Below are 25,808 nucleotides of genomic sequence, written 5' to 3'. Positions count from 1 at the left end.
ATTCTACCTCCTAGGTATCACTATAAGCTTTGGTGACCACTTGTAGGCTTGCTAACATGTTTGATGACCTTGCAGACTTCCTAAAAATATCAGAAGAAAATTACTTGCTGTATAAATTACTGAGGCTGTATGAACTAGACCCTTCCCTAGACTAATTTTTCAATCTGAATACGGTTTTATGTTGTCCTCTTAAGCTTCTCCCTTTCACTAGTGAGAAGGTCAGGCCTGCCAGTTCCCAGGCTTGTTAAGATTCGGAAGCATTATGGTTAACTTTACTGGAAGTGCAAAGGGAGGAAAGGGCATTCTGATCCCCGTCTTCAAACATCGCCTATTGAATTCCTTAGACTGGGCATGTAATAACAAGTTGTCATTCATTTTCTTTCAGCACTTTGTGTACCATTTCTTCCTGGCTTCATCACAGCATTACTTTTTGAATTATCTATGTGTCCTAAATGGACTATATTGTCTTTATTTGCCTTGGTGTTTTCATTGTGCACAGTCCTGCTAGCTCTCAGGTTTGGAGCAGGAGCAGGGCTGAGAGCTGGTCCCTGTAGCCTCTGTAGATGAGGGGCTTATCTTAGTAGACTCTCACTATCTAGGCATCTTCCTTCTCAGGCACTGTTGCTTTCTTTACCCTGGTGTAAAGAATGACACCTGTCACTTAATGTGATGCCCTTGTGGCAGAGTCTTTGTCTTACATTATTTAAAACTCTCTTGAGAACATTTTACAGAATCAGGTAATTATCTCTCAGCCTTGGTTTTGCTAAGAGGTGGAGAATTGGAAGCCAGGGTAAAGAGCACATGGCCAGTGGGGCTGGTGTACAAATCCCATAACAGTCAGATAGCAGCCGGCTTAGGTACCAGGTTCCCTGTTCACAGCATCCTCATATGTCAGGTAAGGAGACAGTGAGTATAGAGTAATTGCTATTTCCTCCTTTGTTGCTTCAGACATTGAGGATGTGGATGCAGACTCTGAGATCCTCCACTGGGTGAAAGATTCCATCCTCCATGAGGAGTAATTCACCTTTTATAGATAAGGAGAAGGTTTTCCTGGTCTGGCCTAGACAGCCAAAGTTGGCCCAACCTGCACAGCCAGAAACATGAGCAACAGACCTCTAGCAAGTCTGATTTCCCCATTCTTATCTTACAAAGAGTTTAACATGCAATTTATTCTGATGGAGTCTTTTACCCATCCAAGAGAAAGGGTGCTATCTGAGCTTGGAGATGTCCTGACATATAACTATATTATAAGTTTTACACACTTAATTCAAGCATTTAATTCTCCATAATCTGTTTTTAATACAACTAATTTTGACTATTATTTTATATTGAATGAATTTTACGTTTACCTTAAACTGGTTTTGAATTATGTGCTTTAGGCTTAAATTTGACAACATACAAGAGACTATGTAAAGGGAGATATAAATTGGTCTCTCCATCTAATCTTGTCCTTTCAGATGAATTATACTTCTATTGAGCATAACTAAAAACAAAATTCTAGGCCCATTATTAAGTCATTTAATCCTTATAAAGTGGCTAACCATTTGTTTTTATGTCTTAATTACATTTATTTTAGCAGTTTACAAGTTAGTAGCTTACATAAAACTATTATTTTATAAATTAATGTAATTTATTCCTGTTAGGATTTTGAGCATTAAAAATTATAATTTTCTTAAAATACGTGTTTTCAGCACCAAAATAAAGTTAAAACCATAAATACATTCCATGGAGAAACTGAGAACTTCATTTTCATGATCCTTTTTACAGTGTACTTTTACAAGATCTAAATTTATTTAACAGATAGTTTTATATTAAGTAGCTCATTTTTATCACAGAGAATATAATTACAGAAAAGAACAGTTATACTCATTTTCATAAGGAAGCATTTATAAGAATAAAAAAGTGCACAATAAATCTTTACTGTAGTTTTGTTACGGCTCAGTTTTTCTAAATGGTTAAAACCTGTCAAAGTTAGCAGACATAAGCGATTAGATAAACATTTTAAGTCAGTTTTTCTCACCATGAATCAATCATTACAGCCCTAGAAATATACAGTTCTTAATCCTCATCCTTATGTCCATCCTCCATGAATCTCCTAACTAACTCACTCAGGCATTCTACGTCTTAGTGTCAAGCTTTGTGTGTTTTGTCTTGATCAGCTACTTAGGAAGAAAATCTTATTTTATCAAATAAAATTCATCTTCATCCAAAATATTTTCTTTTCTTTTTAATTCATTTAACTAAAAATATATCTTCATAATCTGCATGTGAATTAAAAAATAAAACCAAATTTAAAAGGGAAGGACATGAGTGCTCCCAGGTATGGTGGAGGAGAAGGTTTATTATCAGTGAAAGGGAGAGCATAGACAGAAGCAGGGACATCTAGGAGAGTTCAGAGTGTCATGACCCTGAGCCACAAAAGGAAAAGGGCTAGTCACCAAAATGGCTGGATTATATAGGAAAGGGCAGCTGGGGGAAGGGCAGCCAGCACTGGGCTGCAAAAGTTTAGGGTATAGGGCAGGGTATGTCAGCCACACCCTGGCATGGGGCCGGGAGGGATGCTGGGAGAAGCTGGTAGCCATGTCTGTTTTGCTATATTAAATAGGCATCTCAGTTGGTCCTTTGTCCCAAGTTCAAGACCTAACAAAACCCTTATTAACATTTTCTCTCATACCTAATTGTTTCTTTTTACTATATTTCTCTAAACAAGAGTTGAACCCAAAATGCATACGTAGCACACCATAGCAAATTAAAATTGGCCTGCACACAAACTTTTAACTACCAACCTTTTCTGTTGCAAGTGGTAAGCAGATTTTTTTTCTCTGCTTGGAATTTTACAGCTTTTTAACACGCACGCAGGCACACACACACACACACACACACACACACACACATCATGATCTTTCAAATCCAGAGTGAAAGAATGTTACATTTCAGCAAAAGCTTTAGAGATATCGATAACTGACCTGGACCAGCAGGTCGTTCTTCAGTGACAGGTTCCTGAGAGAGAAGACCAAGAGATGAGAAAATAAAGAAGATAGGAAAACTGGGGTCAGGAGGTTTTGCAGAAGCTGATGGCTCATGCCAAGCAATCTTATTAAGAAGAACAGCATCTTATATATGGTTTGCAGAAGGAAAATTGGCCAAGGTCAGCAGAAAACTATCATACAACAGGACAAGTCAGCAGGAAGCTAATCGAGTAATGTTGTACAAAGAGAACACAGGACATGTCAAGTATGTCACAGAACAAGCATGCAATGACCTTGGGACTGATGACCTTAGCTCCTTAAGGGAGAAGAGTTGAGTGCCCATGATCCAAAGTCACAACTCCTGCAAAGCCCTGGCCTGAGGCCATTTCTAGTTTTGACAGGCAATTGTTTTGGTTATTTATTCAGCAGTCATCTTGATTAGACCTATGGTGATGGTCAGAGTCGTGGAAAACCCCAAATATAAAGTAGGTGTAGTTATTGGGGAAAGGCACTGAAAGGGGTCTGAGCAAGCACAGAATGGAGCGAGAGTAAGGGCACGCCTGGATGGCAACATCTTCATCGCTTGAATTTCAGGGCTTGAGTTTCAAGGTCTCTGTATCACTTTGACATGATTAACCCAGAAAGGTATAATTTAAAATAACCATTAAGGGACCTCAAAGGCAATAATGACTTTCTAACTAGGAAGGGACAGTAGGAGAGAGTAACAAAACCCCCAGCATCCTAGAGAAAATAGGGAAGAATAAACAGAGCCATCAACACAGCCAACACAGAATTTAAAACCAACTCCGTGTCATGGAACAGCTGCATTTAAAGGTGAACTACTGAGGACCACGTGCAGATGCCAAGCTCAGCGCCTGCTCACACACACCCTGCTTCTGCCACTGTTAGCACGACATACTTTTTTTTCCCTTGCAGAAACTGCCAACACTAAGTGTTTAATTAGGAATCCTCCTCCATTCACAAATACAGTCATTAGCTTCACCCATACAAAGACCTCAGGATCCACATTGGTGCTGTTTCAGGGAAACCTGAAAAAAACTGCTTGACCCCCAAACCTCACCTCCCCTCAAAGTAGCTTGTATTCATAAGTACACAGTGACACATCACAGCACCAGACCTCCAACACTGTTTTTCTCTTAATCCCGAGCCTTGCTGTGCACACCCCTCCAGTCAGAACCTCTTCCCACAACCATTTAGCTGAGGACTCTGTTATATCCATCTGCAGAGAGCAATTTAATTGTCCAGAAGGAAAATTAACCGAGTTCACCCAAAACCAAGATTTCAACGTGGCAACCTTGCTGCTTCTTATCACTGGCAATTAGGTAAAAAGAAGAAAATTTGTGTTCCTAACTCAGAAATATTCTGAAGCAATTATTTACTTAATATTTTGCTAAATTACCCAGGATTGCAGTTTTGATTAGGAAAGCAAAAGAGAAGCCTGCAGGTGGCCTGTAAAGCTAATTTTGAAGCTGGCTCTGCTAAACTCAGGCAGTGGTTTTAGAGAATATTAACACTGTTGCAAACCACAGTGCCCTCGAGCTGTTCACCTGCCACAGAATTTAATTTATTTTATATCTCACCTAATAGACTGAGTCTCATCCATTAGGTTAATATAAGGTGGAAATGTTGTCTTGTTTTTCTAAAGAGGAAAGCAACAAAGACAGGAGATTTAGTCTCACAAAATATTCTGCTACTACAACTGAGTTCAAGTTTGGGGCATGCAGGGCCTCATCCGTGATGAATTTCCGTTTATGGGATATGATTTATCACTGGAAGATCAAGTGTGCTGCCTAAGTATACATAAAATAAAAACAAAATAAAACAAAAGCAGATCAAACTGAAATTTTCAGGATGATAAATTTAGCAGTGAACTTCAAGGGTCATCCGTGGCTGCCTGACATTCAAAGATTGGAAATACTTTTAATCTAAGGACTTCACTGGCATGTCTGCAATATTCAATGAGGGTGGCAAGGCAAATAGACACAGAACTGGATAATTCTGAAAAATGCTTCCTATTAGTGGTGACAGGGAAAAGGCTAGGAGCAGTAAGCAACCTTTAAAAATAAAAATAAAAAGTGAGCAAATCAAATACGACATTACAATAGAAAGGAAATTGAATTCATCTGCACCAGATAAGGGAGGCTTCATTATTCACAGGCATCATTGCCCTGCCTTGACATCAGAGACTGATGAAGCCACCCTGCTCTGGAAGACGGATTTAGCGTGCAAAGCATTGTTCTCATGTGTTCTCAAATGTATAGAATATACTTCACAGATGGCGGTAGACGGGTATTTTTATCCTCAGACATCCGTAACAAGAAGGAACATAATTTGCGCCGAGAGGAAAACCTGGAATAAGTTTTATATTGTTTCATCTTCTCAACTCATTTGGCAAAATTAGATTCTCAGGAGGGAGGGGGAGCCAAAGGCATTTGTAGCTTTTATAAGTCACCTTGCTAGGGGTGAGTTCATTACACTTAATAAAACAACTGGGAATGTGTTGTCCGTGTGGCTTTGGGGAAGAAAGTGTCTAAACATTGGAGACATGACCAAAGATTTCAATGAAGATTCTCTGGCTCATTTGGTTAATCTTTCATGCCAAAGACTATCTTTTTTCAATTCTTTAAACTCTGTCTCAGCAGCTGATTTTCTTTCTGTTCACCTCTTCTGTTTCCTTCCAGAATGTAACTTTGGTGGTCTGGAAGGCAAGTCTCCACACCCAAACCCACACATTCCCAGCTTCTTATGTGCACTTGGAGATTCTGTCATCTTTTCTTCACATTTACTTTATCTCTAACTTAACCAAACATCCCATTCAGTAAGCTTCCATAATCCAGGGTCACACATAGCAGGGAGCATTTGGGCCGATAGCAGTTTCTCCAGGGCAGGGTTACATCAGATCCTGATTTCCAGTAGAGATGTAGCTGAAGCTGTGTTGGACACTGACCTTGGAAGATGCCATCAACTACTACCGCACTGGAGTTCTTTCAAGAAAGCTTTGATCCTTGGATGAAAAGACTTCTCCAACAACCTTGAGTCGCTCACCCAGTGCACAAAGGAGTGTCTGCTTGCAAAGCTGAGGTTTTCTTTCAGCAAGTGAGCTGTGCTCATTTCACTGGGGTCTCTGTTCTAAGTAAAGGACTAGAGAAGCCGGTTTATCTGAAGTGGGCAACACAGAACAAGAAAACGCCAGGACACTGTCAATCTGCTAAATGAAAATGTGCTTCTCAAAGGAGTCCTGCAGTGCTGGGTGGGCATTTTCAATGCTTTAACCCTTAATTCTACAAGAGATGGTGACTTAGTATTTCATCGAGAAGAGATACCATGATCCAGTGTCACCAGCTCTTTAAAGGAAACCATTTAATTGAGGCTGGCTTACAGTTAAGAGGTTTAGTCCACTATCAGGAACTATCATCATGGCAGGAAACATGGCAGCATGCCAGCAGACATGGTGCTGAGAACTCTACATCTGGAACTGCAGTCAGCAGGAGAAAAGAATGACACAGAGCCTGGCTTGAGCATCTGAAACCTCAAAGCCCACCTCAGCAACACACTTCATCTAACAAGGACACACCTACCCCAAAAGGCCACACCCCCTCCAGAAAGGCCGTACCCCCTCTAGCAGACCACACCTCCTAATAAGTGTGGCCTCCCCCTGAGCCTCTGGGAGCCATTTTCATTCAAACCACCACAGATGGACTATGTGCTCAAGTAAATACAGGCTCATATTAAATGGCTTATAAACTTCAATTGTCAGTCCATCACCAAGACATAGGAAAGCCCTTCCTTCTTATTGTTGCCTACAAACATTTATATTCCCAGTAAGTTGGTGCTGCCTCTCCTCTTACATTTTTCCCTACATTCACCCATAGCCAAAGGTCATTATATGATAATTACCATTCTACCATTGACTGAAGTCTTCAGGACATATTTAACATTCAATAAATGATGTGTAGAAGGTAGGAGCCAGAAGCTCAGAAGAAATATCCCTTGCATGGTGTCATCTGGCTCTCAACAGCCCTATGGTGTGTGCTCTTAACTTAAAGGACAGTCTGTGACTTATAGGATCCATGCAACTTTTACACCACTGCACAGCTAATGGCAGAAAGTCACTGTTGGTTCCAAGACGCATGGGACTTCCTGCATTGTTGTTTCTTTAAGGATAATTCTGATCCAAAGAAAATGTGAACTTCAAAGCCATATGCAACCATGGCTTTGCTTTTCCTGGGGAATAAAGACTGATTGCAAACCACAGTGACAGAAATCGTGTCCCTGGGAGAAGTTGACAGCCAAGATTAGCCAGCACATCCACGAAATGCAAATTAAAGTCTAAATCCTTGGTCATGAATACTTATTGTGCTATTGCCCTGCTGCTTTTCCAAGCAGCACATTTCTGCAAATTGCCATTTCAGAGTCCCTTCTCCACCTGGGATACCTGCATCCCCTCCCTCTGTCTGTTGATACACTTCCTAGAAAGCATGTCCTGACCTTGCCTTATTTATTTCCCAAATTACTTCTTCTACTTAAGTAACATGGCTTCATTGTATGTAGAGATGTAGAGAAAATGTTATTTCTGGCACCAAAACTTAGAAAGGGGAATCTCTTTCCATGGGGGAAAAGGTGTTCTAAAATTGACAGGAACCAAAGGTGAGATCACAAATGCATGAATGCAGGGGATACCCCTGCGCATGAGATGATGAGAGAAATGTGTTGCCCTGAAGAAAGGAAGAGAGAGGATGGAGGAAGGACAATGAAGGAACAGGTTAGGCAATACTCATGATATTCCCCAAGAAGACTTAGGATTGTTGGTGCATTCTAGAAAAATACAAAGAAACACTGAAGTGTGTAAATCTATACTCAGGACCTAGACAGACTTAATTCTTGTGTTCTGAAAAAGAGAAGCTGAGGAAGGAAGCAGTGATGTTGGAAGCAGACTGTAGAGCTGTCAACTCAAATATGCTTAGACACAGAACTGGTGATACAAGACCCCGCTTCCCAGAATTCTACCAACAGGAAGACCTAGGTTGACAACTAGATCGGCCTTCTGTTACAGGTCTTACTCTAGTCTGTCTTCATCACAATTAATTAAGCACATGTCTTGCTCTCACACAAAATTATGATCTCTTCTAGGACCAAGACCCAGGCTTGTGAATTGCTGAATCTCCTTAAACAAGTAGACACACATTCTGGTGCATGAAAAATCAAGATATGTTTTTCAAACAGAACTATTGGTAAGAACAGTCTCAGAACATTCAGGAACTCCATAAAGATTATTTCCAGGTGGATTTCAAAAGGCAGCCAAAGTATGACCAGAGAGGAAGATAAGACTGAGTATGGTGAAAATTGGGAAGCACAGATCAGCACGGAATATGAGGCCCCCTCGGTATTCAGACAAGTATTTTGTTAGAGTGGGGGAATTATTTGATGAGAAGCAGCTGCCCTGTGTGTCACACAACATTTAGTGATATCCCCACCCTGTGCCTTTCTTGTTGTATTCCAGAATTCCTAATGTATACTAATAATGTCCACCAGTTGTAGCAAGAAAAAATGTCTTTAAAAATTAATATCTCTGTAAAGTGAAATTTATCCTCATTTGAGAAAGTCTAGGCTCAGTGCAAAGGCCTCATAGCATATCTGGACCAGAATGGGGTCCTAGCACCTAAAAAACAAACAAACAAAATGAGTGACCATTAGAATTACCATGAGACAAGTAGTTGACATTCGTTCTTTCACCTCTTGCCCCCTGTGACCAACCCCACTCTTTGTTTCAGTCCTATCTTTACTCCCATTGGTACCTGTCTCCACCTCATAATCAGCTTGGCAACATTCATGCCTGCTGGAATGAACATGACCTCTGATAGCCAGCTACTTAACCGCATAGCTTCCCACAACCTCTTACTGTGATAGCCAAATGGTCAGTTTACCATTAATGCCTTAAATATTCCATTCAAAATCCAAGCTCATTATTTCTAGAGGCAAAGCTTGCTACCATCCCAGTTCTCTGACCATCTGCTGGCCTTCTACTACTTCCCCTGGTGTGTATATATTCTTCTCCCGAGCAATACTGTGTTTAACTCTGTAACTGGTGCTTTGACATAGATGATCACCATGCAACTTGCAGTTCTTGTATCATCACTGGGGACTAATCTATAAATAGAAGTCACTGAATCCCAACAAGCACAGCATTAGCTACACAAAGATGGTCCCCTTTTCCTCAGCATCTATAAACTGTTGTCACAGGAGAAGGCTTGGTGGTAGCAAGGAAGATGGCAGCACTGTTCTAAGTTTTCTAAATGAATCTCAAATTAATAGGCAAGACAGTATCATTCTATATCACACTATGCTGGGTCATTTTAGGACATTAGAAAAAAAAATAAGATGCCATCAACTATCACTGTAACCATGTCCATCACTTTCAAATAGATTTAACATGAAAAGAAGAGAAAATGGAAGAAGCTATGAATTACGGGATAAAATCTCCATGCCTTCAAAACCTGAGGAGAGTTCATTCTTCAACTGCCAGAGACAAGCCAATGAATGACTCAGAAGGGCCAATGTTATGTATGAATTATAGGCACTCAGGATTTCTCAGAAACTTATAACTCTAATTAGAATTGAGATAGTTGACTCTGAAAATGAGTTATGGAAATAGCTTTCTTATGAGACTTGAGTCCCAGGAAATCAAGAGTTTTAAACTATTAATTGACTCATTTTGTAAGAAAGATATGTATGTAAATCAACTTAGATTTCTGTACTGGCTATATTTTGCACACAGAGAGGAAGGTAGGAAAGGTGGGATATTGAGGCACATGACCCAAGACTAATTAGAGATTGGGGAAAATTTCAGCTGTGTTTTAACATCAACGTGGTAGGAGGAGATTTAGTGCTTTCTCCATCTGGTGCCCTGAGCACAGGCACTTCCCTTCACTTTGTTTCCCAGTTGTGATCATGAGAACAAGCATGCGGGTTTGCTTTACTCTTAGAAACATATACAGCCAATCATAAGCAAAGCCACCCCATTCAATCAGCCAGTTACTGTCAATGGATATTTCTGTGAGGTGCTGAGGGTAACAAGAAATTTCAGTGAACGAGTACAATTCGCAATACCTTCCAACTTTTCTACCAGATTCACTGTTACTGGACCAGGTGCAGGCACCTTTTGTTATCAAGTGGCTCATAAATCCCTACAAAAAACTAATGGCCCAGTTATAGTCACCAGTCTAGGAAATCCAGAGACCAATCTGGTCTAAAAATATAAGCAGAAATGAAAAGATTTCCCTTCAGGACACTTGAGAAGAGAATCCTGGGAGACTGAAAGAGATAGGGAAGACTGACATGTGAGGAGTAAGGGGGAAACAAGCTTAAGCTTTTGAGGAGCTTGTTCCATGCATGAGTCAACAGAGGACTCTGCCGGAGAGAAAGCCTGAGCTTGCACAGGGACCCAGCAGAAGTACAAGAGAACCTGGAGGTAGATGAAACAGCAAGTCCTGGCAGCTGCTGCATTCCTGTTCGCTACGTGTCCCAGTCTCCCAAAATTGTGTAACTAAACCTACTGCCTTTGTCTTGAGGCATGTTAACTATAAAGTGTCCTTCATGTGTGTATGTGCTGAGAGCGTGGTCCCCAGGTGGCAGTGCCAGTAAAAGAATATTCTATCCAAAAGCTGTCAACTTAGTCAGTGGATTAGTCAGTCCATGATGCATTCATGGCTAAGTGCAGACTAATGGGAAGACATGATCACTAGAAATGACTTTGAAGCGTCGTGAATAAGGAAGCCGGGAGTGGGCCTAGCCTTCCTTTTCTCAGGCTGCCGGGAAGATGGCGGACATTCAGACGGAGCGTGCTTACCAAAAGCAGCCTGCAATCTTTCAAAACAAGAAGCGTGTTTTGCTGGGAGAAACTGGCAAGGAAAAACTCCCTCAGTACTACAAAAACATCGGTTTAGGATTCAAGACACCCAAAGAGGCCATCGAGGGCACCTACATAGACAAGAAATGCCCCTTCACTGGCAATGTCTCCATCCGAGGTCGGATCCTGTCTGGTGTTGTGACAAAGATGAAGATGCAGAGGACCATTGTCATCCGCCGGGACTATCTCCATTACATCCGAAAATACAATCGCTTTGAGAAGCGTCACAAGAACATGTCTGTGCACCTGTCCCCCTGTTTCAGGGATGTACAGATTGGCGACATTGTCACTGTTGGAAAGTGCAGGCCGCTGAGCAAGACTGTCCGATTCAATGTGCTCACGGTCACCAAGGCTGCTGGCACCAAGAAGCAGTTTCAGAAGTTCTAAGGGGACTCTGGCCAATAGAACAAATAAAAGTTATTTTCCAACTTAAAAAAAAAAAAAAAAGAAATGACTTTGAAGAATATAGAATGTCATCAGCCTCTCTCTCTCTCTCTCTCTCTCTCTCTCTCTCTCTCTCTCTCTCTCTCTCTTTCTCCTGTCTGCCATGAAGTATACAGCCTCTTTAGCCACATAACCTGCCACCATGACTTTATGTTCTATGCCACCACAGGCCCATACCAACAGATCTAGCTTACCATGGACTAAAAACCTCGCAAACTGTGAGCCAAAATAAATCCAACCACCTAAAGTTGTTTTGACTATTTTGTCACAGTAATCTAAAAAAGACTACCTTCCATTCCCAGTCCTTAAATGACAAGATATAGGCTTCATATTTAACATAGCAACAGCCTACTGAAAGGGTTACAAACAAAAATATAAAAAATTAAATCAAAATTCAATTTTGATACAAGCACTGGTACATCAGACCAGTCTAGTTGATGATCTGCTTTCTGTGGGGGATCAGAATCCCCGCTACCTTCCTCCTCAACAAGTCTTATATCCCTGTCTGCTGCTTGAATTTGCTGAGGCAATTCTATTTGATTCTGTATATCCCAGCCAGGTTGTAGCCTGAATGCTTAAATCCCTCGTGTTGCTTACTCTGGAGTTTCAAACGGAAAATAAAGGCAGAATGGACGGCACCTAAGCTAGCAGGGAGACTGATGGAAGGAAGGCATAGGACTGTGCTGTAGCGTTTGTAATTGGCTTTAATCATATTTAACATCTGTTTCTCTATTTTAGCATACAATTTAGATGAAGCAGCTTAGAAATCTCAGCAAGAATCCATACTTTATGCTTATTGAAAGAGAAGCACTTTTGAGCAATCAAACTGCTCTCCTAATTCACCCATAATAATGCAGTAATTTGGAAAGTCTTCTCTTTTTTTATTTTCTTCATGAAATGTTTTTAATTGGTGGTCCTAGTTCCTAAAGACTTCCCATCTGCCATCCAAGCAATAGGAGGATTATCAACCCAGCAAAACTCTGACTCTTCTGTCTTTAGATGCATGCCTGTCTTTATGTGAACTGGAACTGCACCTTGTTGGAAAATATTCCTTGGTAGAAAGGCAAGCTACTGCCCACTCATTAGACTCAAAGCAGCCTTCTGTGCTGTCTTCCAGTCTTCCTTGGGGACACAAGCTATGTAAGTGGTGATTTCTCACTTTCCACTGTATTGTCGAGTCATGGACTCCGACTCCACTCCTCCTGCTCTGACTGACCCATGTCTGTGTCAGAAAGATTTATGACCTTTGGCTTGGATCAAAACTGCATGTATGTTCTACTAGTTCCACACATATTAATTTTCTCAATTATCTATATTTGTGACTTCTCCCAAAAACTCAAAACACCTGGCAACAGTAGTGCTAGCCATTGAAATTATATCCAAATTCTTATGCCTGTAGCCCCTGGTCTCCCACACTCAAAAGGAGGGTACATTCTAACAGAAGCTTTTCTACCACTTTCAAGTAACTTCTAGACTTTTCCAGCCATTCCCTATCTCATTCTTCTCTGAATTTTAGAAATCTGTCAATACCTCAAGATTCACTCTAAGTTTGTTTCTTCTGTGGGTTGTTGCATTTAGCGGGAGCTAGTCAGCCACCAACTCCTAGTCTTGCTGCCTTTTGCCGCTACACATAAATATTTCCCTAATCTTCATACTAACTTAATCATACCGTGGATTTAACACTCAAGAGTCGTTATGAGGTGACCCAACGGTCCATTACAGAGTGCAATTTATCGTTTGAGTGGCAGGCATAAAGCAAGGCTATTGTGGATGAGTGAGCTGCCCCATTACTGATTTTATTCTATTTTCCACAGAGCTAAAATGTATTGTTCTCCTTTGATATATAACTTTATTTAAGCTTATATAATAGCATCTAACTGTGAAGCACCTACTATTTCTTCCCTTTTACAAATGAAAAAGCCTAAGGTTTATACATCACATGTGATATTTGGGGATATAGATGGTCTAAATGTTTTACCCAATGGAGGACTTACCATACTTCTCACAAGGTGAATTTTTCATAGGGCAAACACTATGTCTCCTGTCACAGCTAACATGATGTCAAGATAGCAAGTAAATGTATAGAAAAAAAAAGAGGTCAAAATTTTCTGTCTACCTGTTCCCTAAAATTTTGAATTTGAAAAAAATACTAACTATACAGATAAGAAATATGCTTCTAGAAGGATATAATCTCATTGAAGAGAAAGTTATAGATAGCAAAACGTATTGTTGATGATACCACATAGTTCAGCTGTAAGACATAGAGAAATCGTGCTAGACCTGACCTGGAAACTTCCGCTTGACTATTTGGTTTCTGTAGTGCTAAAAGGTGCTACACAGCCTGCTGAGGAAGGACCATTACCAATGGTCTTACACAGCTGTGGACACTGTGTGCAGCACTACTGAGCTTTCTAGGCAAGGTGTGTCCACTGGCACAGTCAGGGTGAGTCTATCGGCTGGAGAGATGCTGGCTTTGAGGCTCAATCGACAGCAGGAGATTCACACCTGGCACTATAAACCTGGTCAAAAATTCTTGGCCAGAGATATTGTGGGCCATAGGAAAGCTGCTTTTTTTTTTTTCCAGTTGGTCATGTTGTACCCATCAAATTGATCTCTAGACATTTACGTTTATGTCCATAGGCCAGTGATTGTGTCTACTTTTGTCATCAGAAAAGCTTCTCCTTGCATTGGGCAGCAGCTACTGTAGAGAATTCTAACTGGTTGAAGTGCTGATGGTAAGTCACTGTTTCAGCATGGAAGGAAGAACTGGTGAGTTCTCACTTGCTCCCCTGAAGTTTATACAAAGTTAACAGTGGCTAGGAGAAACGGGCTTGTGAGGCCCCAACCCCCTCTAAAGATTTATAAGTAGGTAATAAATACTGGAAGACAGTGAGGCATTTTCTCCAGTGGTATAGCCACGGACGAGTTGTCCATGCCTCAGTCCATGCCTTACCCATGCATCTATACAGAGCTGTAATTAAACTCATTGGGTTGTACCAAAGAAGACATGAAAGTAGAAAGAGGAATACTTGTAATGATGAAGGATCAACTCAGCAGGAATGGGGCAGTTACAATAGTCAGTGATGGGACATGAATACAATAGAAACACATTATATATTCATGAAATAATGGAAACCCATTATGTATAATTAATGTATGCTAATACAAAGAGAGTTACATAAGGTTTACTGCTACCTCTCAAGGAATACAACATAAAACAGAAACAGCATCACAGGCTATTCACCTTGGGCCAGAAGGGTTAAAATTTTCATGTTCAGAATCCTTCTTTACCCCGCCCTCTTTAGAGCCATGGGTAGAAACCTTTATGGAGGCTAGAGCCCTGATAACAGGAATTTACTCTTACCAGGGTCCACGCAACCTGGGATTCCCCAGTCTTGCCTCCTTCTGTCATGGCACATTTTCTTATTTAAGCTGTTGACATTTGAAAGGTCCCTCTGAATAATTGATGGCTTTCTGGAAATATGCAGGAAACATTTTTTCCAAGAATGGAAGCCCCATTTGGGGAGCTGCTCAGATTGGAAATTCAGTTTCAAGTACAAATGCTTTTCAACCTGAAACCTCCATCAGCTTGGGAAAGGAAGCACAGGCATGCTCAGTACTTGGCAAGGAAATGGTCACATATAATTAGGAAGTATTTTTAATGCAGCAAATATCATTTATTGCAATGAACAAAAACCATTTGGGGACTTATGGCCGCTGCCATTGCCTTTTTGTGGATCATAATCAGTGTATATAATGCTGCTGCATTACAAATCTCCTATGTAGCCATAAGACACAAAGGATTAAGATAATGGCTCAGTTTCCCGTGGCCTTACAAAAGAATCACCTATTGCTGTCCAAAGAGACAAAATTCAAAGGCACATTTTAACCCATAAAAGGGGGAAGGAGAACAGAGACTGTAAATTTGCTTCTCATTCAGATGCTTTGGCCTCTCCAGCCCCCATTTACAAAAGATCTTCTCTTTGTCAACTGTGAGTCAGACTTCTGGTCTTCAAAGCTAAACGACCAGACCAGTTAATTTCCAAATAAAGGCAACTTACCCACAGGTTTGACTGCCACAGGGCCAAGGCGTTGTTCCCTTCTCTTCTTGCATCCCCTTCAGGAATGCTGTGTGCTGTGGTGCTCCTGCACTTGCTACCAGAAAAGCTTAAAATAAAATTAGCTAGGTTTCAAAGTATCATAAAGATAATGTCATTAAGACTATTTAAATTTTGAAGTATATTTATCTATGTGCTTTTACTGATGTGTTAAATAACAAGGCCCATAATTTTAAAAGTATGCATACATAATACTTCAAGATAGCTGCACAAACAGTAATGTTATGGTGAAGGCCTTGCATCAAGTCACAAATATGACTCACTAGCTACCAAAGTGTGTGCATGTGTACATGGGTGTGTATATGCATGTGTGAGAGGTTTTATATAGATAAAGATTGCAAGATGCCAATTTATTCAAGATTAACAAAGTTACTCAACATTACCAAATTAAAGATATAATGAATGTCTTTTCCCCAATCTAGCTTCCAAACATTTTGGATTTAATTCTTAGGAGAAAAAATATACGGTGTATGTCCTTATAAGAATTTCTGCTCTTGTATCCTCGGTTTTGTGAGATGCCTCATGCTCCCCATCAGTTCACACTCGGACTGTGTTTGTTAGCTCCTGTTCAAGCATCAGGGATGGATAAGAACAGGGGTGTTGCTCCTATAAGCATAATTCAAATCTGTAGGTCTTTTGTGTTCACAAAGTAAGCTTTGGACATAAATATATTTATTGCATACCTTCCAAGTTGAGGTTTGCATCAAGTCTATAGATATTTATGCAATGTTTGGATTATCTAGTTTAAATGTTTAGACCAAGGAACTGCTTTGTGTATGCTGCAGTACTACATAAAGAGCTCCTGCCCACAAACAAAGATTTAACCTGTCATTCTGCAATCAGCAGGCCCCTCACATCATGTCTTAAGTCTACACTCAGGTATAAATCAGTGGACTTGCTGGGAACAAAACACCTCATCTATTAAAATAATCCTTCTAAATCATTCACGGGGTGAAATTCTTATTAGACCCCACATGGAGTCTGTGAACAATACAGGTGCATATTTTTAATCAATTATTCCAAAATATCTCCCGAAAGCCTGTTTTTACTTCATATTGAGGAAAACCAAAAGAATATGAGCAGACCCTTTCTGCTTTCAGGAATCCAGTGATAGAAATATAAAAGTAGAAAGATCTTGAATGAGAGACAACAATTTCACAGCCTGACTGGCTACTCTGGAGTCCAGTTGGGAATCATAAGTAGGGACCCTATCTTCATAACAAGACTGCAGGGAAGACTACATACAAAAGACGGAGTCCTGTCGAGGTGTTTCTAAACTCATAAAACAAAGCTATTTTCCTCCCATGAACAAAGTGATCCAGTGGCTTTTATTCTTCAGATATCAGTGCAGTCACTGCGTTCTCAAGGCACAGTACAGGGAGCTGATGGTGCAGCAGCCCCCCCGCCCCTGTCTTGACCTTCACAGTTAGAAGACAATGTTAGAGAACTGATTTGCTGTCCTGTCTTTGTTTGCTCCAAATTATTACCAATATTTTCCCAAGTTCTTTCTGCCAAATAATTGCACAATAAAAAAAATGGCATTTTATCACACCTACATTATGTTGCAAGGTTACTGTGTTGGAAGGCGGAAAGGGAGACATTTTATACCCCTAATGCTAGCACCGTGGGCTGAAGAAAGTTTGAATGACATTTCTATTGGCTCTTTATATTGTTTCATTATAATAAAGTGAATTTAAAATAGCACATTTCAACACATGGAGCAAAGGCACGATTCACAGTTTCTGACAAAGAGTGAGTGTCTTTCTCTTTCCTGGCCAAAGTGGCACTGCCAGTAACAACATCATACACACACTTACCCCTAACTCAGCCCAGCCGCCGAGTAATGGTACATTTTTAGCAACTCTATTTTTTTTTTCTTTTTCTTTGGAGGGCTGCTTTTATCCCAACATTTACATATAAAATAAGATATTATTAATATTTCATATTATACTGCTTCAAATTTGCATAATTTAAATTCTTATATCATGTAACGGAATTGTAATTACTATCCAAACCACCAACACAGTCATTTGGAGCAAAGTCGCCTAGTCACTCTTGAATTTTTAGACTCGGCTGTGGGGAGATATTAGGAGCTTATGGGGAGATAGCATTAAAAATTTGCAAGACATTTTGACCTATTTTATCTCATTTGAGTTTTATAATCACCACGTTCAAAAGGTAGTGAGGCTAAAATATTTCCTCATTTGAATAAATTGAGGCTTACCAGACTTTGTTTGAATGGAGCTAGTACAAAAACTCAGAGTGTGAATTTAAATCTGGAGCACTTTCTGATCTACAATGAAAGACATGGGGCTAGGAGACATATAACTAACTGGTAGATGAAAAACAGCTGCTGCAGTTATTTGAAAAAGCACCATAATGTATAGCCATCAGGAACATCTTTCAAAGCAAAGAAACTGCAAGTGCCTGAGCCAACTCATGTCTTTTAGAAAACTGGGCAGAATTATTGAAGGGCACAAATTGATCCAGAGGAATTATATTCACCAGAGCAAGAACAACACAGTGAGAAAAGGAGCCAGTGGAAAATAGTAGCTTCCAGTCATTCAAAGAAGCCCGTTATTGACAGCCTTCAATGGCTGCACAGGTGGCATTGTGTAGCTGGGGGCTGCCAGGCAGGAGGACCTGGGATGCATGCTACGTCACCACAGTAAGGCGGCTAGTCAGGTGATGAAGATGGGGTGCCATGATGGACAGGCCAGACCAGTTGTAAATACCGTCTGTGTCACTTAAGGGGGATGCAAACTGCATGTCGTTTACAGCTCTAACATGCACACCTGGATCAGGACAGCCGCTTTGCCTGGTCCAAGGAAACTGGATGACCAAACAAGGATACATTCTCTGGAATTTCAGGGACACGCAGAGCTACTCTGAAGAGTGAGCAAAGCTCTGATAGTGGAGGGGACTTGTGATGGCAGGTGCTTGTGGGTACTCCACAAAAGGGTAAGGGAAACACAAACTTCCTGACAAAACCTCTCTAATGCTTCCCCTATTGTGAAATTAGCTTATGATAGGTATGGTATGAAAGCCATGGCAATCATATAAGACATGATCAAAGTAGATATACGCTCTTCTTTGTTCTCTGGTCACTTTCCCTGGAGTAACCACCACCAGCTGGCTGTGCCTCTCCCTTAGGAAACTGTCAGAAGCATTATTATGCAGGAACGGGGTGGGTGCCATCTAAGGGATGATGCACTCTCTCCTGTTCCGGGTTCTGGGCTGTGGCATCCTGTGAGAACTAGCATTGGCTAGCAGCTGCCTATGCCTCACCATTGTCTCAGGATTTACTCAGAGGGGACCTGGAGCCTGCACTTTCCACTGCTGACTAAAAAGATGAATGACTTGCTGTCTTCCTACTGATTTAGCTGCTTTAGGCAGCCTGAGGGATGTGGCCCTTTTCCCTCCCCAGACCCAGTGTGTCAGAGCCAGAGGAGCCTTTGCCAGCCTGGGGTTGCAACCCTGTAAATCAGTCCAGTGCAATGGTATGTGAAGAGAGGGACTTCCCAGAGAGAGAGCAGTCCAGTGTGCCAGGGTGCACTCACCTCCTGATTTATAAATCACTTCCTAGAAAACCAGGTACAGAGTCCAAGTTTGCAAATCAAGTTATTTTATTCGGGATTTACCAGCATGGTTTTCAAATCTCTTTCAAGACTTGAAAATCTATATTAGGATTTGTAAACTCATTTAAGGATATGGAAATGAATTTTTGGACTTATAAAGTACTAAAAAAAAAACACTTTGGTTACAACTACCATTAATAAAAAAGAGACTTGTAAATCAGAGCATGCTGCTAAGATTTGGCTGGCAGGCCCACAAATTCAATTCTGGAGTTATAACTTCAGGTGAGCACAGATTTATACAGCCAATTTGTGAATCATCAGAAAGTATAAGATTTTTATTCTGATTTGAAATATTACAGAGCAGCATCAGCAGTGACACCCTATTTATAAACTAAATATTTCAATGCAATGCTAATAAACTACATGGATTTAAAGGATTTGATTTATGAAACAAAAAAAAAAAAAAAAAAAGATTTTGCTAGAAAATCTATGAGGTAGTGTGTGTGTTTGTGTTTGGCCGGCTCTGAAAGAACAGCATAAACCAGGTGCCATGGTTAATTTTACATTAACGGGAAGCCTAAAGAGACCCAGGATAGATGATAAGACATTATCTGGGTTAGACTATGAGGGTGTTTCTGGAGATTAGTATGTGAACCAATAACCTAAGTAAGGAACACCCCCTCATCCATGTAGGTAGACAGTACCCCACCAATCAAGGGTTTTAATAAAACCAGGCTGAGGGAACAGTGAGTTCTCCCTCTGTCCAGTTGAGCATCCACAGATAACAACATGTCCTTAAACATCATAACCTCACTTTCTGCTGAGTCTTACTTAGGGTTTCCATTGCTGCAATGAAACACCATAACCAAAAAGCAAGTTAGGGTGTGGTAGTTTGAATATGCTTGGCCCAGGGACTGGCACTATCAGGAGGTATGGCCTTGTTGGAAGAACTGTGTCACTGTGGGTTGGGCTTTGAGACTCTCCTCCTAGCTGCCTGAGGACAGTCTGCTCCTGGCTTCCTTTAGATGAAGATGTAGAACTCTCAGCTCCTCCAGCGCCATGCCTGCCTGGACACAGCTGCACTCCCTACTATAATTATAATGGACTGGAACTCTGAATCTGTAAGCCAGCCCCAATTAAATGGGGAAAGAGGGTTATTTGGCCTATGCTTCCATATAGCTATTCATCATCAAAGGAAGTTAGGACAGAAACTCAAACAGGGTAAGAACTTGGAGGCATGAGCTGATCCAGAGGTTATAAAGGGGTGCTGCTTACTGGCTTACTATCTTGGCTTTGCTCAGCCTACTTTCTTACAGAACCCCGGACTACCAGCCCCAGGATAGCACCACCCACCATAGGCTGAGCCCTCCCCCATAAATCACTAATTAAGAAAATGCCTTACAGCTAGATCTTATGGGAGGCATTTTCTCAATTAAGGTTCCTCTCTTTCAGATGACTCTAGCTTGTGTCAGGTTGACATAAAACTATCAAGGACATGGATTCTTTAAATTCTGAGATTTAGACAAGTGACCCTAACACCACCCTGTAATATTCACAGTTCTTAAACTTTAGTCTTTCCTGGATATACTTACTGCCTATAGACTGTACCCCCATGGTGTGGAAAGCCTCCATAAATACACAAGACAATTTCTAAAGGCATTTCTCCTGCTATCCATCTCTCTATCTGCCATCTGCCTATCTTCTCTCCTCTTGCTCTTGTTTCTTTAGAGAACTGTGATGACCACACCAGATGTAGCAGCATAAGAAATACACCGTATTGATTCTAAAATTTAGGGTCACTTTGGAAACTTCAAGGTGGTTAATGAATACCCAATCTCCATAGTACAGAACCATAACAGTTTCTTAGATTTTGAAATTCATGATTCAAGTAGGTGGATCATACCAAAAAAAATTATTATTTTAGTGTTGCATGTAATTTTAAAAAGCATGCTTGCTCCTTGCCTGCTGCCAGCAACAGTGGTCTCACCCAGCTCCCATGGCCAAACTTCACAGGACCGCCCCGCAGCTATGTCCTTTCTCCTGCCCACCTGAGTCACTGAGGATGGAAAACACCAGACAGCCTTAATATTTTAATACCAGTCAGATAACACAACTGCTGGATGCAGAATTTCTTGCCTCATCCTCCTTAGCCTCCTCAGCTGCCTGCAGAGGCTACAAACTATGGGTCCCTGAGAGTTGTTACATCTGCTACTTCCTATCCACTCCACAGCCTGGTCCAAATCTCTCTCTCCCTCTCTCTTTCCTCCTGGGACCCAGAAATCCCATCATATCCTTCGCCCAGTGATTAGTTTTGCAGTCTTTATTGACCAATTAAAATGGGGAGAAGGTTCACATGGAATCACCTGAGTATATGATCCACTCCTTGTTGGGGCAGCCCCTCTTGAGGAAGCAGGATTAGCATCAAAATATAAACAGCACCAGGGCAATCCACAACATTTTAGAGTGGTTGTGCCTAGCCAAAGCAATTTTCCCCCAGGGAGGTTTGGAGACCAGGGATGCTTTTGACTTTCAGTGAACTGCAGACACCTACAACAAAGAAGTGTAGAGTCAACCTGCCAATGAACTAGAAATTGGACAGCCCTTTCAAAGGAAGAAGATGTAGCATGATGAACCCACCAGGAGCCCTCCCATTCTGGTCTCAGTGATTCTGCCATGGGGAACAATTCAGCAACGCATGCTTATTTAACTGTTTTATAAGGAGAATGTGGTCACAATTGGTAACATGCTATATAGTTCATATCATGAATAGGCTTGGCTACTTCAAGTGGACATGACAGTTGATCAAGAGGGCTTCTGTGGAAGTTTTCTAAAATTACATTATTTGACTGGAGACCTCTTCTATGAATTGAAAATAAGTATGTGGGTTAGAAAGGAAATCCAAGGCGAGAATTCTTTCCAGCTTTTTTTTCAACAATGTATAAAGCAGCCCCGTACAGGGAGCTCCTAGGGAGCCCGAGACCCTTTTGATTATATGGTGTTTAGAATAAAATAAAACAAGTCCCATGTTCTTTTATTCTGACCTGAAAACAGCTTCTAAATGATCACCTTGGGTGTTCTTTCCCTCTACTTATTGCTATGTTCTTCCATTTGAATTACTGCTCAGCATCACCTCCGAAACCAGCTGAATACTGGCCAATCGTGAGAAGACAGTCTCATACTGAGATTAGAGTAACCCTCCCCGGGCTTGCTCTATTCGTAGACCCAGCCATTATAGGAATCCTAAAGACAGACACAGAACTCCACATTCAAATGGTGCATTTGAATCACATGGTGAAGTGTATTGTATCAATGCAAATGAACAGAAATATGGTATTGTAAGAGCTCAGCCACTCGTGCAATTAAGAAGGAAATCGGGATTGTAGAGCACAGCATCCAGCCGAGCACTCAATTATGCAAAGAAAAAAAAGTTTAAGGAAACTTAGTGTGGTGAGTCAGATCTTTGGAAAGTTTAAATACCTGAAGTACAGCAAGAATGGCTGTGATAACCCACCTCATCTCCGCATGTATTTCCTGCTGTTCCTGTACCGTACACATTATTTCCCTGATTTCGGTGTTGCTTTGTCTCATTTCCCAAACAATCTATGGCTCTAACTCGAAAACCTCCAATCCATTTTCCTACCATGGAGTCCATAGCCTACAGGTCACTGAAGGCCTGCAAGGGGGTGGGGCTTCTTTAGGTTGTCCAGGCTGCTCACAGCTTGGTGTATGTATATGCACAGATGGGAAAGGTTAGGAACACAGTGAGCTTCCTGTAATTTAATCACTTTATGTGAAATGGCACTAAGAAAACATGAAGTGTGCTGATTACAGGCAACCACATTTCATATTAATCAGTGAATATGTAAAAGAGGAATATAGGTCATGGCAGGAGTAGCCCCTCCCCCCCAAAAAAAATCATGATGATGAGTGTGTGCTAAGAGACACCGTACTTATTCTCTCTGCTTCCTTTTAGTAATTTCCCCCAGCTTCCCTGAGTGTTTTGTAGAAGCCATGTTCATGATCTTTTTAAAAAAAAAAAAAAAAAACTCCTTTTAACTCAAACCACACATGCTGGAATGAGACTATATAGCCCTCAGATGCACAATTCATTCAACAAGCGACCGTCCGTCCAACAGTCATGGTGAACCTAGGTCTTTCTGGACAATGACATCACTGGTAGTGAGGCGATCACATCCTAAGGAAGAGACAAATGGGCCCATACAGCATATCCTATGTGCTGAAATAAAGACTCTTTCAGGTACTACGGGAATATAAGGAGTTGATGATACCTTCAAAAAGTGGCTCTATTTAAACTAGTTTTCTATGTTAAATGAAGTATATTAGAAAGCCCAACAGAATAAATAGAAAGTGAGGAATGAAAAAAACAGCAGGATCAAACACACCTCTGCAACGAAGACAATGTTCAAAGCTTTCAAATAACTTGGCATAGGAGAAACATATGGTTTTCAGTGATGAAGGGAAAGGACTAAAGAAGGGACATTCTTCAGATAAGAGGTGATGTCAAAATGCATGGTAGCACTTATCCAATCACATGACCAGTGACGATCAACTTTACAAATTTACCATGAGAGCCACAGTGCCCACGTATTGGTCAGCTGTTACAATAGTTTCCCTCTAGCTGAGAGATACATTTGGGGGGTGGGGTGGGGGGATTAAGGCACTGTTTGCTGAATGGCACTGACACCGTCTTCCTGAGATCGGCTGTGGCCCCAGTGAAAACACTCATTATGATTGGGCCTGTGGACTGTTGACAGTCCCTCCTAGTGGAAGCTGCTGAAGAGGACCACTAAACCCTCACCAGAGCAGCAAGCCCCTCTTGCCAGTCATTTGTATGCACTTCTGTCCTGTGGTCTCAAGGTCTCTGGTCGAATATATAGATTGGAATAGATTGGGGAAGGGGACTCCATCTATGGCTATGGAGAAACCACCCTCTATGCTTGTTGTAGACTTTCCACTGCAGCTGTTGTGGGGTGACTCACACTGCTCTTAGTAACCCTATCTTATGTCCAGTAAGCCCAATATACTCAGTGGTTCCCTTGAGTGAACTATGGTGGAATTGGACTTTGATCTGTTAGGATCTTAGGAGTATAAAGAAAATGTTCACATCTGCCTCAGAGAGAAATTTCAGCAACAATTACAATATCCATAATAAATGCTTAAAATCACAGTACTGGCAATACAGACCCAGTCTTTTTCAAATTCATACCTATAATAAAGTTAATTTATAAAGTAAGCATCATAATATATTAACAATGAAGTTAATGATAAAATAGAGAAAATGAAATGATACTCTATAACAGAAATTACAGAAGTCTCTCTTCCTTGCTTCACCCCTCCCTGCCTGTTGTCACTTCTTGTACTTCTGACATAATATCTGCATGGTGACATAAATGGCACAGGCATGTGACATATAGGCCCTGACCATAAACATAATGATGTAATGGTACATCATTACAGTCACTACTGTTGCCGAGAGGGCTCACCACCCAGTATAGACTGTTTCCCGAGCCTGGAAAAGCAAAATTTCAACTCAGAGCAGCATGCAATTTAGAGCTGAAGAAATGTTTGTTTCAAGAACTTTCCATGCCACAATCACAGTTAGTGATGAGTGACTGAAGGGACAGAACACAAACTGTAGACAAGAGGATGCAGTACAGAGGAGGTTTCTGGCATCTTAGGTGACCTTAATATGTAAATCCAAGGATTTCAAATAAATAAAACCTACTGACCTCCACAGTACAAGTAGGCTTATACATCATATGAAGGCTCACATGGAAGACTTGACTCCAGAAAGAGAACCTAGCATAGTAGCATTCCTTTCCAGCCTGCCACTCACCCCGGTTCCTGCTTTAACTGGTTTAATTCCTTCTGTGGTGGTTCGAATAGGAATTGCTCCTGTGTTTGAATGCTTAGCCATAATGGAGTGGCACTATTTGAGAAGGGTCAAGAAGAGTGGCCTTATTGGAAGAAGAATGCTATTGTGATGGGCTTTGAGTTTTCAAAAGCTCATGCCAGGCAAGCCCCGCCCCTGCCCCCGCCCCCGCCCCGCCCCGCCCCGCCCCCTCCCCCATCAGACTACAGTCACTCTGAAGACTGCGGCCTACATCTACTTCTCCAGCGCCATGTCTGTGTGAATGCTCCCCACTATAATGATGATGGAATAAATCTTTGAAACTAGAAGCAAGCTCTCAAATGCTTTGAACTGTAAGAGTTGGCCTTGGTCACAGTTTCCTTTCACAGAAATAGAAAAATGACCAAGACCATTTCCAGCCCCCCCCCCCCCCATGAGCTAATTCCTTATGTGAAATCGCTATAAAAATACTATTGGTACTGTTTTTCTGGATAACAATAGACATACAGTCGGCATTTGGGGTGCATGTAAGGAACACAGTAAAGGCTGCAGAGAAAGGCTGAAGAAAGAGGTTGACACATGAAAACTGCATACTTCAAAATCTGCTTCCAAGTCATTACTAATGTTTTCTTTTCTTTTTCTTCTCTTTTGCCCAAAATCTAGTTGTTTTTTTTTTTTTTTCAGAAAGCCTACCCTTTGTGTTGGCCAAGCAAGTGAGGAAGATTTTATACTTGTCACAGTTTCTTGTGACAATTCATGAAATAACCTTGACTCAGCTGAAAGACATGGAAGAGAAACTAAGACACTACAAAGCCCATAAACTATACCATTAAATTCAGAACAAGTCAGTATTGGTGTTACTGGAAACTTTTTTGTCATCAAGATTGATGAGCCTTAAGA

The 25,808-nt window shown here is 41.0% G+C and overlaps 1 pseudogene; it reads left to right on the top strand.

Moving 5' to 3' along the window:
* Window positions 1-10,765: 10,765 nt before the first annotated feature.
* LOC143438464 (small ribosomal subunit protein uS17 pseudogene) lies at window positions 10,766-11,287 on the top strand (annotated as a pseudogene).
* The last annotated feature ends 14,521 nt before the right edge of the window (window positions 11,288-25,808 follow it).

The sequence above is a fragment of the Arvicanthis niloticus genome, chromosome 25 (genome assembly GCF_011762505.2).
Source record: "Arvicanthis niloticus isolate mArvNil1 chromosome 25, mArvNil1.pat.X, whole genome shotgun sequence".
NCBI classification, from domain to species: Eukaryota; Metazoa; Chordata; class Mammalia; order Rodentia; family Muridae; genus Arvicanthis; species Arvicanthis niloticus.
The sequence above is the reverse complement of the archived record's forward strand: the minus strand, read 5'-3'. Positions and strand labels throughout refer to the sequence as shown.